The 17500-nt window shown below is 42.4% G+C and overlaps 1 long non-coding RNA gene across 1 annotated transcript in view; it reads left to right on the top strand.

Moving 5' to 3' along the window:
* Positions 1-4371: 4371 nt before the first annotated feature.
* LOC126981887 (uncharacterized) overlaps positions 4372-17500 on the top strand; it is an 81058-nt gene continuing 67929 nt past the window's right edge. The window contains exon 1 of the long non-coding RNA XR_007734273.1: positions 4372-5437. This is a non-coding gene — a long non-coding RNA (uncharacterized LOC126981887). The remainder of the gene's footprint in view (positions 5438-17500) is intronic.

Below are 17500 nucleotides of genomic sequence, written 5' to 3'. Positions count from 1 at the left end.
TTAGGAAAGGCCTTTATTGCGCAGTGTATTATCGTAAAGGCTAATGATGATGATGATGATTTAGGGGGAGGGGAAGGGTGTTAAGTTGGTATTCTTTGTCATCACCGTCTCACACATCAATTATTTCTACAGGCCAAAACAGAGCTAAAATGCTTTCTCATGAGGGTTTTTTTTTAGAGTTCATGACAGAGGAAGGGTCATACTCATGGTCATACCTCCATGGTCATGCTACCACCAGGGTCATAAAACTACCCCTGGAGATACCCACAACTCCTATGAAAGCCTTGTCAAATATGTGAGATTGGGCACTGAAATGTTTAAAAATATGGCCCATACTACCACCAGGGTCATAAAACTACCCCTGGAGATACCCACAACTCCTATGAAAGCCTTGTCAAATATGTGTGTTTGGACGCCGAGTGTTTAAGACTATGGGATCCGTAGCATTGTTTTTATTTTTTCATTTGTCCCACGGCGCCTTAAGGCTTTCTTGATGGAGCCTGGTGGTCGGCTCCAGCCCGTTAGTGGCGGAGGGAAGTGTTTTATAGTGGAGCCATCTTGTTTGACTCCTGCTGCCCCCCGGAACTCCACCTGCTCCCCTTTAGAGAGAAAGGGAGAAGGAGGAAGGGAGGGACATAAGAAGGAAAGGACTAAGCGATGGAGATAAAAAGGGAGATAAGAGAGAGAGACAAAGAGAAACGGAAGGGGAAGAGAAAGGTTAAAAAGAAGTGAAAGGGAGAAAGAAAGGAAGAGAGAGAGAGAGAGAGTGTCCGGGTTGCTGGGAGGTCTTCAGGACAGCACAAGGGTAGTCTGAGGCCACTCGGTAATGACTGAACACTCAGTTTCTGGCGACGGGCGGGACTCGAACCCGGGTCCTCCAAGACACTACACCCGCACGGTGACCACTCAGCCACCGCCTCCCAGCCTCAATACTGCAACGCCGGGGCTAAAGCTAAGGAGATGCGCACAGAGGCCACGCCCAGATATTGCGTATTCTCCCTTACTACTACTACTACTACTACTACTACTACTTTTACTACAACTATTACAACTACTACTACTACTACTAAATAAGTCTTTCGATAATGGTTCTGGCTGGCGATCGCGAGGTCAGACCGTGATCACACACACACACACACACACACACACACACCCTCGCATATAGGACGCACATACATCAATAGCGTGGAAGCCCTTGGCCCGCCTGCATCACTTACAAAGCAACTCAACACGCAAAAAAAAGAGAAAGGAGAGAAAAAAATGAGGATAAACGAGAAGAATATTGTGACTTGAAGAGAAGAAAAAAACGGAGAAATCAGGTTCGGGCTGGACTGTTTTTTTTGTTGTTGTTCTTTTTACTGTTATTGCTGTTCATTGTTGTTGTTATCATCTCATTGTTCTTGTTCTTGCGCCTTCTTGTTTTTGCTATCGCTTTAATTATTCTCGCGTTTACCTACTCATGGTTTTCTTGTGCCTGCTTTTCTTCTTCTTCTTCTTCTTTTTCTTCTTCTTCTTTTTCTTTTTCTTTATCTTCTTCTTCTTATTTTTTTTTCTTTTTCTTTTTCTTTTTCTTTTTCTTCTTCTTCTTCTTATTATTATTATTATTATTATTATTATTATTATTATTATTATTATTATTATTATTATTATTATTATTATTATTATTATTACTATTACCATTATTTTTATCATTATTGTTATCTTCCTCCTCCTCCTCATCATCATCATCATCATCATCGTCATCATCACGGTCCACAGCCTCATAACGTCGAATTTCTACAATCATTTCGCCACCACGATTAACACAGCGAACGGTTAACCTAAACGAGCTTGCCTAATGTTTAACGAGAGGAGGGCTCATTAAACACACACACACACACACACACACACACACACACACACACACACACCTTTCACAAATTGGGGTTTTAAGAACATAAGAACATAAGAACATAGGGAGACTGCAAGAGGCTGAGTGGCCCACACAGGACAGCTCCAGATTCCCTTCCACTACCACCCGTCATCCTCGTCCATGTAGCTATAAGTCTACTCTTAAAACAAGCTATCGTCCCTGCACTAACTATGTGATTGCTGAGTCTATTCCATTCCCCCACCACCCTATTACTAAACCAATGCCTGCCTATTTCCCTCCTAAATCTATACTTTTCTAATTTAATTCCATTACTGCGTGTTCTATCCTGCTGACTAATTCTCAGTACTTTACTTATATCGCTTTTCTTGTAACCCTTGACCCATTTGAATACTTCTATCAGATCTCCCCGCACTCTTCGTCTTTCTAGTGAATGTAAGTTTAGATGTTTCAGCCTATTTTGATATGGGAGGTTCCTCAGCCCCTGAATTATCTTGGTCATCCTCCTCTGAACTGATTCTAGCAAGTTGATGTCCATTCTGTAGTGTGGGCACCAAAACTGGACAGCATAATTTAAGTGTGGCCTAACTAACGCTAAATAGAGTCTGAGGATGACCTCTGCACTCCTGTTGGTTACCGTCCTGTTAATAAAGCCTAATACCCTGTTAGCTCTATTCCTCGCACTAATACATTGCTTCCTTAGTTTTAGGTCAGAGTTCACTAACACTGAAAAGAAGGAGGAAAGGACTAAACGATGGAGATAAGAAGGGAGATAAGAGAGAGAGGGAAAGAGAAACGGAAGGGGAAGAGAAAGGGAAGGGAAGAAGGAAGAGAAAGGGAGAAAGGAAGAGAGAGATAAGAGAGAGAGAGAGAGAGAGAGAGAGAGAGAGAGAGAGAGAGAGAGAGAGAGAGAGAGAGAGAGAGTAGGAAGAAGGTGAGATAAGGTGTTAATCAGTGTAAGGAAGGTGTGAGGGGCAGGTGAGGTGTTATGTCCGTGTGTGTGTGTGTGTGTGTGTGTGTGTGTGTGTGTGTGAAATTGGAAAAGGGGCAAAATAATATTAAAAAAATCACTTTTCTTCGCCTTGAAAAATGAAAAAGTGGAACGAAAAGAGAAAAAATGGAAAAAAATATAACGAAATGAATTAAAAAAAAACACGGAAAAAACTAATCTGAAAAAGCAAGCTAAAAAAAGTCAGAAATGGTGGATTTTTTAAAGTTGATTCAAGTTTGCGAAACAAAAAAAAAATGGAGCCAGAAATATATACTAATGATTATACGAATTGTAGCAGAAGTAGTAGTAGTAGTAGTAGTAGTAGTAGTAGTAGTAGTAGCAGTAGTAGTGATAGTAGTAGTAGTAGTAGTAGTAGTAGTAGGAGGAGGAGGAGGAGGAGAAGTTGTTGTTGTTGTTGTTTTCGTTGTTGTTTTAGTATTGGTTTCAGGAGCACAAGGCAAACAGCAACACACACACACACACACACACACACACACCGCAACACGTGACTTTTTCCCCCTCCACGTTTTTATATTATTTTCTTTTCTCATTTTCTTCGAATTCTGAGACTCGTTGACATGTTTATCTGCTTGCCAGGCGGGTGAAGGTCAGCGAGGAGGTTAATCCCTTCTATTACCTGGACTTACCTGTAATTTTCCCTTTCTAGAATTTCACGTTTTTTTTTCTTTCTTATTTTTCGTTGGTGGGCTTCAGGTGGCGGCGCGGCCTCGGAAGGTGAGCCGCCCGCCGGGGAAAGTGATCCATCTCCACAGGGCTGGGTTATGCTTTCAGGCTAATGGTGGTCCACTTAACCCATTGGATGCGGATATCCTACAAGACATCACCAAGCTACAGGAGTGGAACAAAAAGTGGCTGCTCCAATTTAGTGAAGAAAAATGTGAGGTCATGCATCTTGGGAGGGGAAATCCAGCATACCAATACCACATGGGAAACACTCCACTACCCACCACAGAGGCACAGAAAGACCTGGGAGCATATGTTACCAGGCTACCAGTGAAGGCGAAATCCGTGCCAATCGCAGCGGACGGGTTAACACCTTGACGCTAATCCCACAATTGGAGACAAGAGATGTGGCAGCGTGGTACGGAAGGAGAGACCCTTGCAGAAACCCCCCATTCCGCCTGTTTCTCCTGAATTCACTATAGTATGTTTTTTCTTACCTTCAGTCTGTAGCGCCGGTAGCCTTTCTTAGTGGGGGACACCGTTGCCAGATCATCGTACTCAGAGCATAGCGTTGACCGGTGTTTGACTCATAACTATTACTAAAGGAGGGTAAAGGGTTTGTTACACTGGGCAAATTTTCCGTGGATATTCAGACAACTTTATTAACCCGGTAGCTGCGTGGATCATGTTTCTTAGAGCCCCCCCTAAGCGAATTAATGAGAAAACATCATCGCTCTCGCACATCACTTCATAATATATATCAATGCATTTGCGATCAGTTTATGCATCATCTGTTTTGGGGGGTTTATATCATGGCAAAAATGTGGCCCGTCGCTGCTACACGGTAAAGCCACAAATTTGGCCCGTCGCTGCTACACGGTAAAGGCACAAATTTGGCCCGTCGCTGCTACACGGTAAAGCCACAAATTTGGCCCGTCGCTGCTACACGGTAAAGCCACAAATTTGGCCCGTCGCTGGTATACGGTAAAGCCACAAATTTGGCCCGTCGCTGGTATACGGTAAAGCCACAAATTTGGCCCATCGCTGCTACACGGTAAAGCCACAAATTTGGCCCGTCGCTGCTACACGGTGAAGCCACAAATTTGGCCCGTCGCTGCTACACGGTAAAGCCACAAATTTGGCCCGTCGCTGCTACACGGTGAAGCCACAAATTTGGCCCGTCGCTGCTACACGGTAAAGCCACAAATTTGGCCCGTCGCTGCTCACGGTAAAGCCACAAATTTGGCCCGTCGCTGCTACACGGTAAAGCCACAAATTTGGCCCGTCGCTGCTACACGGTAAAGCCACAAATTTGGCCCGTCGCTGCTACACGGTAAAGCCACAAATTTGGCCCGTCGCTGCTACACGGTAAAGCCACAAATTTGGCCCGTCGCTGCTACACGGTAAAGCCACAAATTTGGCCCATCGCTGCTACACGGTAAAGCCACAAATTTGGCCGTCGCTGCTACACGGTAAAGCCACAAATTTGGCCCGTCGCTGCTACACGGTAAAGCCACAAATTTGGCCCGTCGCTGCTACACGGTAAAGCCACAAATTTGGCCCGTCGCTGCTACACGGTAAAGCCACAAATTTGGCCCGTCGCTGCTACACGGTAAAGCCACAAATTTGGCCCGTCGCTGCTACACGGTAAAGCCACAAATTTGGCCTGTCGCTGCTACACGGTAAAGCCACAAATTTGGCCCGTCGCTGCTACACGGTAAAGCCACAAATTTGGCCCGTCGCTGCTACACGGTAAAGCCACAAATTTGGCCCGTCGCTGCTACACGGTAAAGCCACAAATTTGGCCCGTCGCTGCTACACGGTAAAGCCACAAATTTGGCCCGTCGCTGCTACACGGTAAAGCCACAAATTTGGCCCGTCGCTGCTACACGGTTAACTTTATATTTCTATTAACTTTACATTTTTAGTAATTTTATATCTTTTAAAAGAACTTATTGTAACATGGAGCTCTAGCCACAAAGAATTTCAATTTGTATGCATTGCTATGTTGCAAACTGACAATAAAGTTATCTATCTATCTATCTATCTATGTCAAACCACGATTTCCGATGCGTGGTTCTCATTTGTTTCTTGTTATTGCTGATGATGATGATGGTGAGCAATACCGTCGTCCTTCGGTGAAAACTACATTAGCTTTGGAAGATCGTGGACACGTCAGAAAACCACGCCAGCGGAAATCGTGGTTTGACTGAAGATCCACGGAAAATTAGATAATATGACGTGTAGTTATCCGGGGAAGGTAAACTGGGGACACATGGGGAAGGCAAACTGGCTATTGGAGAAGGTATATTTTGGGTACTTGTTGAAACGTAAGTAATATGACGTGTGGCTATCATGGGGAAGGTGAACTGGCTATTGGGGAAGGTATATTTTGGGTACTTGTTGAAACTTAAGTAATATGACGTGTAGCTATCATGGGGAAGGTGAACTGGCTATTGGGGAAGGTATATTTTGGGTACTTGTTGAAACGTAAGTAATTTGACATGTAGCTATCATGGGGAAGGTGTACTGGCTATTGGAGAAGGTATATTTTGGGTACTTGTTGAAACGTAAGTAATATGACGTGTAGCTATCATGGGGAAGGTGAACTGGCTATTGGGGAAGGTATATTTTGGGTACTTGTTGAAACTGAAGTAATATGACGTGTAGCTATCATGGGGAAGGTGAACTGGCTATTGGGGAAGGTATATTTTGGGTACTTGTTGAAACGTAAGTAATTTGACATGTAGCTATCGTGGAAAGGTCAACTTGGGGCTGGGGAAAGTGAACTGGCTATTGAGGAAGCTGGATTTTGCCTACCTGGGGAAACTTGGGAAATTTGAGGTGATTATCTGGGAGGGCTACCTGATGATACCTGGACTGGGGACACCTGGGGAAAGTAAACTGGCTATTGAGGAAGCTGGATTTTGCCTACCTGGGGAAACTTGGGAAATTTGAGGTGATTATCTGGGAGGGCTACCTGATGATACCTGGACTGGGGACACCTGGGGAAAGTAAACCGGCAATTGAGGAAGCTGGATTTTGCCTACCTGGGGAAACTTGGGAAAGGTGAGGTGATTATCTGGGAGGGCAAACTGATGATACCTGGGGAAAATGACGTACTTTTATGGGGAAAGCTAAATTAGGAACACATGGGAGAAGTAAGCTGTCTGATTGGGGAAGATTGAGAGTGGCTACCTGTTGGGGGGCAGGGGATGTGTTGTTACCTGGGGAAGATGAACTGGGGAAATTTGGGGAAGGTAAATTGGGGGTATCTGGGTAATTTTCTTTTTTTTACAGCAGAGGAGACAGTTCAAGGGCGTAAAAAAAAACAATAAATAAAAAAAAAGCCCCTTACTTACTGCTCCTGAATAGAGAGGAGTGCGTAAAACTACCTACTTCTCATTCCCAAACACACGATTAACTCACTTTAACCAGAGAGAGAAGAGGGGGGCGGGGGGGGGAAGGGAGGGAGGGAAGAATATCCTTTGCCGCTGCCAGGAATCGAACCCCGACCAGTGAGATACGAAGCGACCTCTCAAACCGTTCTGCCGAGTGGGTGTTTCTTTGTTGTTGATTTACGCTTCAGGGAGTAATTACAGGTGGATTGTGGTTACCTGTGGGCACCTGGGGAAGGAATGGAAGGGACGGGAAGGGAGAGAGAGAGAGAAGTGAGAGAAGAGCAGAGAAGATAGGAGGAGGAGGAGGAGGAGGAAGAAGAGGAGGAAGAGGAGGTGTCAATAAAAGGTTAAGGTGAGGGGAAAGGTATAAGAAGGAAGGGGAAGGGAGGAATGAGAGAGAGAGAGAGAGAGAGAGAGAGAGAGAGAGAGAAAGGGGGAAGGGAGAAGAGGGGGAAGTAAGGCGATGCAGTCATGGGTGTTCGGAGGTGAAGGAGAGGTGGAGGTGGTGGTGGTGGTGGTGGTGGTGAAGGGGGACAGGGGGTGTTGTGGTGGTGTTAGGGGGGGGGGGGGGGCCGGTGATGCGTGGGTATGAGACGGGGCATAAGTCGGTCAGGGTCACCACCACCACCACCACCATCACCACCACCTTCACCACCACCACCACCATCACCACCACCACCACCACCACAAGAGGAATATTGACGTGTGTGTGTGTGTGTGTGTGTGTGTGTGTGTGTTGACAGGTAGATAGACAGGCAAACAGGTAGAAAGTAACACACACACACACACACACACACACACACACACACACACACACACACACACACACACACACACACTAATTAGCACTTCATATAGATAGTCACACTTTAATTAATTCAACCATTTTTTTCCTTTCTCGATATCAATAAAATTTAATAAACATTTACTTATTTTTTCTCTATTTATATTATTTTCTCTCTTGCAACATTGATCTACTACTACTACTACTACTACTACTACTACTACTACTTATAGAGAAAGAGAAGGAAGGGAAAGGAAAGGGGATGGAGATGGAAGGGAAAGGAAGGGAGGAAAAGTGAGGGGAAAGGGAAGGGAGAGGAAGGGAGGGAAAGGGAAGGGAAAGGGAGGGAGAGGAAGTTAGGGAAAGGGAAGGGAGGGGAAGGGAAGGAAAAGGAAGGGAGGGAAAGGGAAAGGAGAGGAAAGGGGGAAAGGGAAGGGAGAGGAAGGGAGGGAAAGGGAAGGGAGAGGAAAGTGAAGGGAGAGGAAGAGAGGGAGAGAGAAGGGAAAGGAAAGGAAGGGAGGTACAGGGAAGGGAAAGGCAGGGAGAGGAAAGTGAAGGGAGAGGAAGGGAGGGAGAGGGACGGGAAAGGCAGGAAGGGAGGGACAGTGAAGAGAAAGGAAGGCAGGTAAAGGGAAGTGAGAGGAAGCGAGGGAGAGGGAAGGAAGGAAGGAAGGAGGGAAAGGAAGAGAAAGGAAGGAGGAAAGGGAAGGAAGGGAGGGAGAGGGAAGGGAAAGGAAGGGAGGGAGAGGGAAGGGAAAGGAAAGGAAGATGCAGACGGGATAAAAAAAACACACAAATAAATTAGGACAGTGAAAGGAGGAGGAGGAGGAGGAGGAGGAGGAGGAGGAGGAGGAGGAGGAGGAGGTTATGGAAGGTAAGGGCAAGGTAAAGAAGGAAAGGTAATTATTGGGTAGGAAGGCGAGGTCAGGTATCTGTGTACACCTGAGAGAGAGAGAGAGAGAGAGAGAGAAAGTAGCAACACTCAACACCACCACCAATAATAATAATAATAATAATAATAATAATAATAATAATAATAATAATAATAATAATAATGATAATAATATGACTATAATTGGAACACATTCACCTGCTATTTGTGACCTCAAGGATAACCGCCCGAGGTGTGTGTGTGTGTGTGTGTGTGTGTGTGTGTGTGTGTGTGTGTGTGTGTGTGTGTGTGTTCCTCTCTCCCTTTCTCTCCTTTTCGCTTCTTCCTCTCTCATCACCCTCCTTTCCTCTCTAACTTTCCTTCTCATTTCTCTCTCTCTCTCTCTCTGTCCATCTATCTATCTATCTATCTATCTATCTAACTCACTTCTCGTTTTCCTTCTCCCTCTTCTACTTTTCCTCCTCCTTCCTTTCCTCCATCTCCTCCTCCTTCCCTCCTCCTCCTCGTCCTCCTCTTCCTCCTCCTCCTCCTCCTCCTCCGCCTAGTTAGGACGAAGAGGTCTGTTGCTGTTTGCTTTTCCTTGGTACTCCTCCTCCTCCGCCTCCTCTTCCGGTGGGTGGAAATCCCCTCACAAAGGTCAACTGTGAAGTCATCCCAAAGGACCGTGACCAGATCATCCAGTGGCCTGAAAAGCGGCAAACTGGCAACTGTCCTTCACCGTTGACAAGTGTAAGGTCGTGCACTTTAGATCCAGAAAAAGTAACCATTCTTAAATCTTGCACGGGGAACCTCTGCAGCCCGTACAGGAGGAATCGGATCGGCCAGCTCGACAGTCCACCCCAATCATTGTTGTAAGCGCCCCAACCAGTCCATACCCACCACAATGATCTACCAGGTATTAATCGGGGGTTGTGTCCCGTCTCCTGGGGTCTGTTTCCTTCTCCCATAATCCTTCCCCTTCTGTCTCTCTGCGGCATATGACCACAGATGCTGCGCCGACTAAACGAAACTTTCCAACTTTTTCCACAATGATCTGTTCTTTCTACTCAAAACCAGATACTAATAAAGAAATTTCCTGTGTGGTTTTCTAAAATTCCCTCGTTTTTATATCACCGCAAAACACTAGAGCTACAAGGAATTTTGTCGTATTTTGTGTTTGGTTGGGGAGCTTACGAATTTGCTGTATTGGACTGCAAGACTGGCCCGGAGTCAGCATCAGCAGTGACCTGGAACATTCAAAGCACTGTAAAAAAGCATGTAACGAAGCCAATACTGTGCTCGGGTTCACAGCGAGAAACTTCGAGTGTAAAACGCCAGAAATAATAAGAACATAAGTACATAAGAACGTAAGGAGTCTGCAAGAGGCCGGTGTTGTGGTATAGTTCGATGGTAAGACCGCACCTCGAGTATACAGAACAGTTTTGGTCCCCTAATTACAGAAATAGACAATGAATCAATGGAGGGTTCAGCGAAGCGCTCCGAAAATAGTCCTGTCGACTTCAACTGCATACGAGGAACGACTCAGCGACTCAACTTTTGAACGCAAGAAAAGAAACGCCTATGAGGGGATGATTCAGGACTTCATACTAGATAAAGCTCACTAACGCCAACCACTGTAAATTCTCTGCGGTAAAAAAAAAAAGAAGAACTAGAAACGCCTACGAGGGGATATGATTCAGGACTTCATACTAGATAAAGCTCACTAACGCCAACCACTGTAAATTCTCTGCGGTAAAAAAAAGAACAAGGACTAGAAACGCCTACGAGGGGATATGATTCAGGACTTCATACCAGATAAAGCTCAGTATCGTCAACCACTGTAAATTCTCTGCGGTAAAAAAAGAACAAGGACTAGAAACGCCTATGAGGGGATATGATTCAGGACTTCATACTAGATAAAGCTCACTAACGTCAACCACTGTAAATTTTCTGCGGTAAAAAAAAAGAACAAAAACTAGAAACGCCTACGAGGGGATATGATTCAGGTTTTCATACCAGATAAAGCTCAGTATCGTCAACCACTGTAAATTCTCTGCAGTAAAAAAAAGAACAAGGACTAGAAACCCCTTCGAGGGGATATGATTCAGGACTTCATACTAGATAAAGGTCACTAACGCCAACCACTGTAAATTCTCTGCTGTAAAAAAAAAGAACAAAAACTAGAAATGCCTTCGAGGGGATATGATTCAGGACTTCATACCAGATAAAGCTCAATAACGCCAACCACTGTAAATTCTCTGCGGTAAAAAAAAAAAGAAGAACTAGAAACGCCTACGAGGGGATATGATTCAGGACTTCATACCAGATAAAGTTCACTAACGTTAACCACTGTAAATTCTCTGCGGTAAAAAAAAAAAAAAGAACTAGAAACGCCTTCGAGGGGATATGATTCAGGTCTTCATACCAGATAAAGCTCAGTATCGTCAACCACTGTAAATTCTCTGCGGTAAAAAACAAACAAAAAAACACAAGAACTAGAAATAGCGATCTACCATTTCAAGCAAGGCGATATAGTACAGACATTAGCCGGATTTTCTTCTCGAACTTACCCAGGCGCCATTGGAACAATCTCCCTTCAGAAGCAGTCACTGGGAATACCATCAAGGCATTTAAAAGTCGAATTGACCCGCTATTTCGCTGCGCAGGAAGTGAACTGAATACCGAAGCGCTTTCATCTCCTCTGCGGCACCAGGTGAGTGTTGAGCAGATTGAATCATCAGAGCGGGCAACCACGTGATGGGCCAATAGGCTTTCCGCTGTCTGCATTTCCAATTTTCATCCTCCTTCTCCTCCTCCTCCTCCTCTTCCTCCTTTTGCTTTTTTTATTTGGTTAGTTTTTAGTTTTGTTTAGTCTTAGTTATGTTTAGTTAGTATTTTATTTATTTAGTTTTTAGTTTTGTTTAGTCTTAGTTAAGTTTAGTAAGCTTTTTATTTATTTAGTTTTTAGTTTTGTTTAGTCTTAGTTAAGTTTAGTTAGTATTTTATTTATTAACTTTATCCCCCCCCCAAAAAAAAAACACTCATTAAATTTGCAAGTTATTTTTATTTCTTGTTTATTTTTTTTTTGTTATTTATTTTTAGTCATCCGTGAAAAGTGGAAAAAAGGAAGAAAGAAAAAAACAACGAGACACACTTTTGATTTCACGTTTTCTGTTCATTCTCGTTTTCCTCTTAATATATATTTTTTTTCTTCCCTCATTTTTCTTCCCACCATTTTTCTTTTTTCTTTTTTTCTTTCACATTTCGCAGTTTTGATTTTTTTCTTTTCCTCCTCCACCAACTTTTTTTCCCTCCATCTTTTTTCTCCTCCACCCTTTTTTTCCTCCTCTGCGGATATATATTTTTCTTGAGGTCATTTTTTTGTTGTTATTATGTGTTGTCATCTTTCGAATTGAAGTTTATTATTATTATTATTATTATTATTATTATTATTATTATTATTATTATTATTATTATTATTATTATTATTATTATTATTATTATTATTATTATTATTATTATTATTATTATTATTTTGTTATCTTTTTTTATTTCATTGCCGGTAAAGGTTGTGAGTGATTTGTTGTTGTTGTTATTATTATGCATATGCTGTAGCTACGCGTGGCCTCGGTGCTCATCTCCCTCACCTTAGCCAGTGTGACATCCGGGTTACTGCCACAAGATGAATTGCTGGAGAGGAGGAGGAGGAAACCTGGAAACATGGACTAGCAGGCAGCAGAAAGCCTGTTGGCTCATTACTAGGCTGCCTGCGTTCAGTGATTTAATCAATCCGTTTGCCACAGGAGTGGCTTGCAGGGAAGGATTATAGCACTTGTGTACCTACTCCTGGATACGTTCAGTTCACTCCCGTTGCAGCAAAGTGGCGATCAATGCGTTTCTTGAAGGAGTTGATGGTCTCTGCGCTAACCACTTCTGCAGGAAGGTTGCGAACAACTCTATTCGAGAAATAACTCCTGCCGATGTCGGTATTGCATCACTTTGCTTGAATTGTTTTTCCGTTGTTTCTTGTTCTCAGGTTGGTTTGTAGCGTGAAGAGTTTGGAGTGATCAACGTGAAGAGGTTGAGTCGCTCGAGTCGCTCTTCAAAGGGCTTCGTCCTCATCTTCGTGGCGCGGCGCTGTACTCTCTCAAGTAATTCAATGTCTTTCCTGTAATTTGGAGACCAGAATTGCACGGCATATTCCAGGTGGGGCCTTACCAGCGAATTATACAAGGATAACATAACTCCCGGCGTCTTGTATTCGAAGTTCCTCGATATGAACCCAAGCATTGTATTGGCTTTCTTACAGGCGGACTTGCAGTGTTTTGTTTGTTTCAAGTCACTGCTGATGGTGACCCCGAGGTCTCTTTCCTCTTGCACAACATGTAGTGGTTCGCCACCCATGTGGTATGTGTGGTTGCTGTTTCTGGATCCGATATGCATTACTTTACATTTGGTAGTGTTGAAGGACATCTGCCATTTTTCTGACCACCGAGTGATCTGGTCCAGGTCTCTCTGGATAATTTCACAGTCTGCCGTCGTGAGGGCCTTCCCACCCACCTTTGTGTCGTCGGCAAATTTTGAAAGATTGGATTTCAATCCTAGTTCATGGTCGTTGATATATATGATGGAAAGTATGGGTCCCAGCACTGACCCCTGTGGCACTCCACTTGTGACCGGGAGCCACTCGGAGGCCTGTCCGTTGAGTACAACTCGTTGTTTTCTTTCAGTGAGCCAGTCCTTGATCCACGCTGTCAGATTGTCGGAGGAGGAGGAGGAGGAGAAGGAGGAGGAGGAAGCAAAGAGTGAGATGACAAGGAGAATCAAGAGAGAGAGAGAGAGAGAGAGAGAGAGAGAGAGAGAGAGAGAGATGGAAAAAAGGAAAGATGAAAAGGGAGACAAATTACTTTTTTCTTTCTTTTTTTCATGATTTTTTTTCTGTCCTCCAGAGTTCGAAGTTGTTGTTTTTTTGTTTTTTGTTTGTTTTTTGCAGCTCCATTTATTACTTTTGGGTTTCGTGTGCATTGTTTTTTTTCTTTTCTTTATTTTCTTTTTTTTCCCTTTCCAGATTGCGTTCAGTGTTGCACGTTTTTTTTTTTTTTTTTATCTTTCCGTCTCCACCCGGTTATTAATATTATTTTTTTTGTGTGTGTGTTCTTGTTACTTCATCGTCTCCCTTTCGTTATTCCATTATGTTGTTTTTTATGTTTTGTTTTGTTTCCTCAAGTTCTCGTTTCTTTCTGTTTTCGTGATTTTTCTTTATTTCTTTATTTTTTTCATCTTTGCATTTCTTCACGACTTCATTACACTTTTTTTTTTCACTCGTATGGTCAGAAAATGTGGCAATAGGCTACTTATCGAGAGAGAGAGAGAGAGAGAGAGAGAGAGAGAGAGAGAGAGAGAGAGAGAGAGAGAGAGAGAGAGAGAGAGAGACAGGGAAGAGAAAAATAAGTAAGGAGGAGGAGGAGGAGGAAGAAGAGAAGGACTGCATTTCTTCAGAACCTCACGTGTACACATATTTTTTTTACTCGCATGGTCAGAAAATGTGAAAATTCAAATCGAGTTATTTTTTTTTATTATTCCGATTTATTATTTATTTTTTCGATTTTTGTATTTCTTCACATCTTCATAAGTGTTTAATTCTTCCACGCCTCCGCGGTGCAGTGAAATTGACCTCTGTTTCGGCCACTCCTCTTAACTCTTTTTTTTTTTATATATAGGATTAGTGATTTCCGGGGTTTTTTTCATTGTTTTCTTATTTTTTCCCCTTTTTTCCTTTATTTTCATTGTTGGTAAAGCAGCTATGGGGGTGCTCTCTCTCTCTCTCTCTCTCTCTCTCTCTCTCTCTCTCTCTCTCTCTCTCTCTCTCTCTCTCTCTCTCTCTCTCTCTCTCTCTCTCTCTCTCTCTCATTCGTTCGGTTGGGAAGTTTTGCATTTTATAACTTTCATTTTCTTTGTTATATATTTTTTTCTGTGTGTGTGTGTGTGTGTGTGTGTGTGTGTGTGTGTGTGTGTGTGTGTGTGTGTGTGTGTGTGTGTGTGGAACGTGAGGTCCTGTGTTTGTTGCTGGGTCTGGCAACATTGATTCTCCTTGTAGAATTGGTAACACTGTCCTTGGAGAGAGAGAGAGAGAGAGAGAGAGAGAGAGAGAGAGAGAGAGAGAGAGAGAGAGAGAGAGAGATTTTTATATTCATCTTGCTCTTCCCCTCCCCCCCCCCTCACACACACACACACACACACACACACACACACACACACACACACACAAACAAAAACTTATGATGATTTCCATTTTTTCAGCCTCCGTTTCTTCCTTTCCTTTCGTTTTTTTTTTTCTCTCTCTTGTTCTATTTTCATCATCGCCCTGCTCTCCTTTCCTCTTTCACGGATGACTGAACTAAAATTATTGTTGTCATTTTATTATCTTTCTTGTTGTTGTTGTTGTTGTTGTTGTTGTTGTTGTTGTTGTTGTTCTTCTTCTTCTTCTTCTTCCTCCTTTTCTTTTTCTTCTTTATCTTTCTTCTTATTTTTTTCTTATTTTTATTCTCATTCTTCTTCTTCTTATTATTATTATTATTGTTATTATCATTATTATTATTATTATTATTATTATTATTATTATTATTATTATTATTATTATTATTATTATTATTATTATTATTATTATTATTATTATTACTATCATTATCATCATCATCAGTTTTACTATTAGAGGTACTATTACAATGGGAACTATTTCGTACAGTAACGCCTTAAAACTGTGGAAAGCCAGAGAGGAAATGCAGACGATGGGATGAAAGAGTGAAGGTAATACTTAACTACTGCATTAGGAAGTTGGACAGATAGATAGATAGATAGATAGTTATTGACCACAACTTACAATAAAAACGCATCAATCTCTATTTTAAAAAATGGTCCAAAAACTAGCATTTCTTTAAAACTCAGAATTAAATTATACACACATTGATATACCCTGCTCGTGTGATAATTAGCGAAGTCATATAAAAGCTGAAAATACCAATGAACCAAGACTGTTCAAGAGTTTACTAGGGAAAGGGATGAAAGAGCGAAGGTACTGGTTAGCTCTTGCATTAGAAGATTGGACACGTGTTGATATACTTTCCTCGTGATAAAAACAAACAAACGTTATAATAAGAAGGAAATACAAGTGAGCCAAGTCTGTTCAAGAGTTTACTAGGGAAAGGGATGAAAGAGTGAAGGTACTGGTTAGCTCTTGCATTAGAAGATTGGACAGGGGTTGATATACTTTCCTCGTGTGATAAATAACGTAATAATAAAGAGGAAATACAGATGAACCAAGACTGTTCAAGAGTTTACTAGGGAAAGGGATGAAAGAGTGAAGGTACTGGTTAGCTCTTGCATTAGAAGATTGGACAGGTGTTGATATAATTTCTTCATATGATAAATAACATAATATAAGGAGGAAATACAGATGAGCCAAGACCATTCAAGAGTTTACTAGGAAAAATGATGAAAGAGTCAAGATATTCCTAAACTCTTGCATTAGGAAGGTGGATAGTTGTTGATTTACTCCCCTCGCTAAATAGGTTGTCACATAAAAGATGGAAATAGAGACGAAGCAAGATTGTCCAAGAACTTACCAAGGAAAGTGATGAAAGCGTCAAGATACTGCTAAAACCTTGCATTAGGAAGCTGGACAGATGTTGATACTTTTCTCGTACGGTGATTGAAGTTGTAAATATGAAGGAATTAGAGACGAATTGCTTAAGGGAAAAACAGACGATGATTCAGCAGCTTACCAGGAAAGAGGATGATGAAAGAGCGAGAAAACACCGGTAACTTTTGCATAGGGAAGATGGACAGCCTGGGATGGACCGAGAAGGATGTAGGCTTATGCAACGGAGGAGCTTGACATGTATTTTTTTCCTTCTATTCTCTCGTCATATTTATTTTTCATATTTTGAGTCATTCTCGCTGACGTAATGGTGACGCGGGAAGGAAGGGAGGGAGGGACAGGTGTGAATTACGCCCGGACAGATAGACAGGCAGACGGACATATAGACAGACATATAGTTAAATAGATAGATAGATAGATTACATAGGTTGATAGATAGACGGAGAAACAGATACAGATACATAGACAGACACATAAAGAGATAGACAGACAGACAGACGGACAGATAGATAGATAGATAAATAGATAAATAGATAGATAGGTTACATTGGTTGATAGATAGACGGACAAACAGATACAGATACATAGACAGACACATAAGGAGACACAGACAGACAGACAGACAGACACACACACACACACACACACACACACACACACACACACACACACACAGAGAGAGAGAGAGAGAGAGAAGGAAAATATGACAGGTAAAAACAAAATTAAACACAAGCAGAATGAAAAACAAAAATCATCGTCATCATCATTATATTTCAAGGTTGTTGCTCTCAAGGGACACTTTTGCTTGTCTGTTTTTTTCCTGTTTTTTTCTTTCGTTTTTTTTCTCGTTTTTTTTCCTCTTTTTCACTTTTCGTTTCCATTTCCAAATGTTTTTTTTTTCGCTGTTTTTTTCTCGTGTTCTTGTTTTCTCGCTTTCATTAATAGGGTCACGTTTCCCTGTGTGTGCGTGTGTGTGTGTGTGTGTGTGTGTGTGTGTGTGTGTGTGTGTGTGTGTGTGTGTGTGTGTGCTTCATAACAGCTGTCACACACTTTAAAATATCTTCCTCTTCCTTGTTGATCCTCCTCCTCCTCCTCCTCCAACTCCTCCTCCTCCAACTCCTCCTCCTCCTCCTTGCCCTTGTATCCTTGTAATAAATAAATGTGTGCTTTTTCCATAACAGACATCACACTCAACTTCTATATCCTCTTCTTCCTCTTCCTCCTCCTCCTCTTCCTCCTCCT

Source organism: Eriocheir sinensis, chromosome 49 (genome assembly GCF_024679095.1).
Source record: "Eriocheir sinensis breed Jianghai 21 chromosome 49, ASM2467909v1, whole genome shotgun sequence".
Taxonomy (NCBI): Eukaryota; Metazoa; Arthropoda; class Malacostraca; order Decapoda; family Varunidae; genus Eriocheir; species Eriocheir sinensis.
This window is presented reverse-complemented; position numbering and strand designations above follow the sequence as displayed.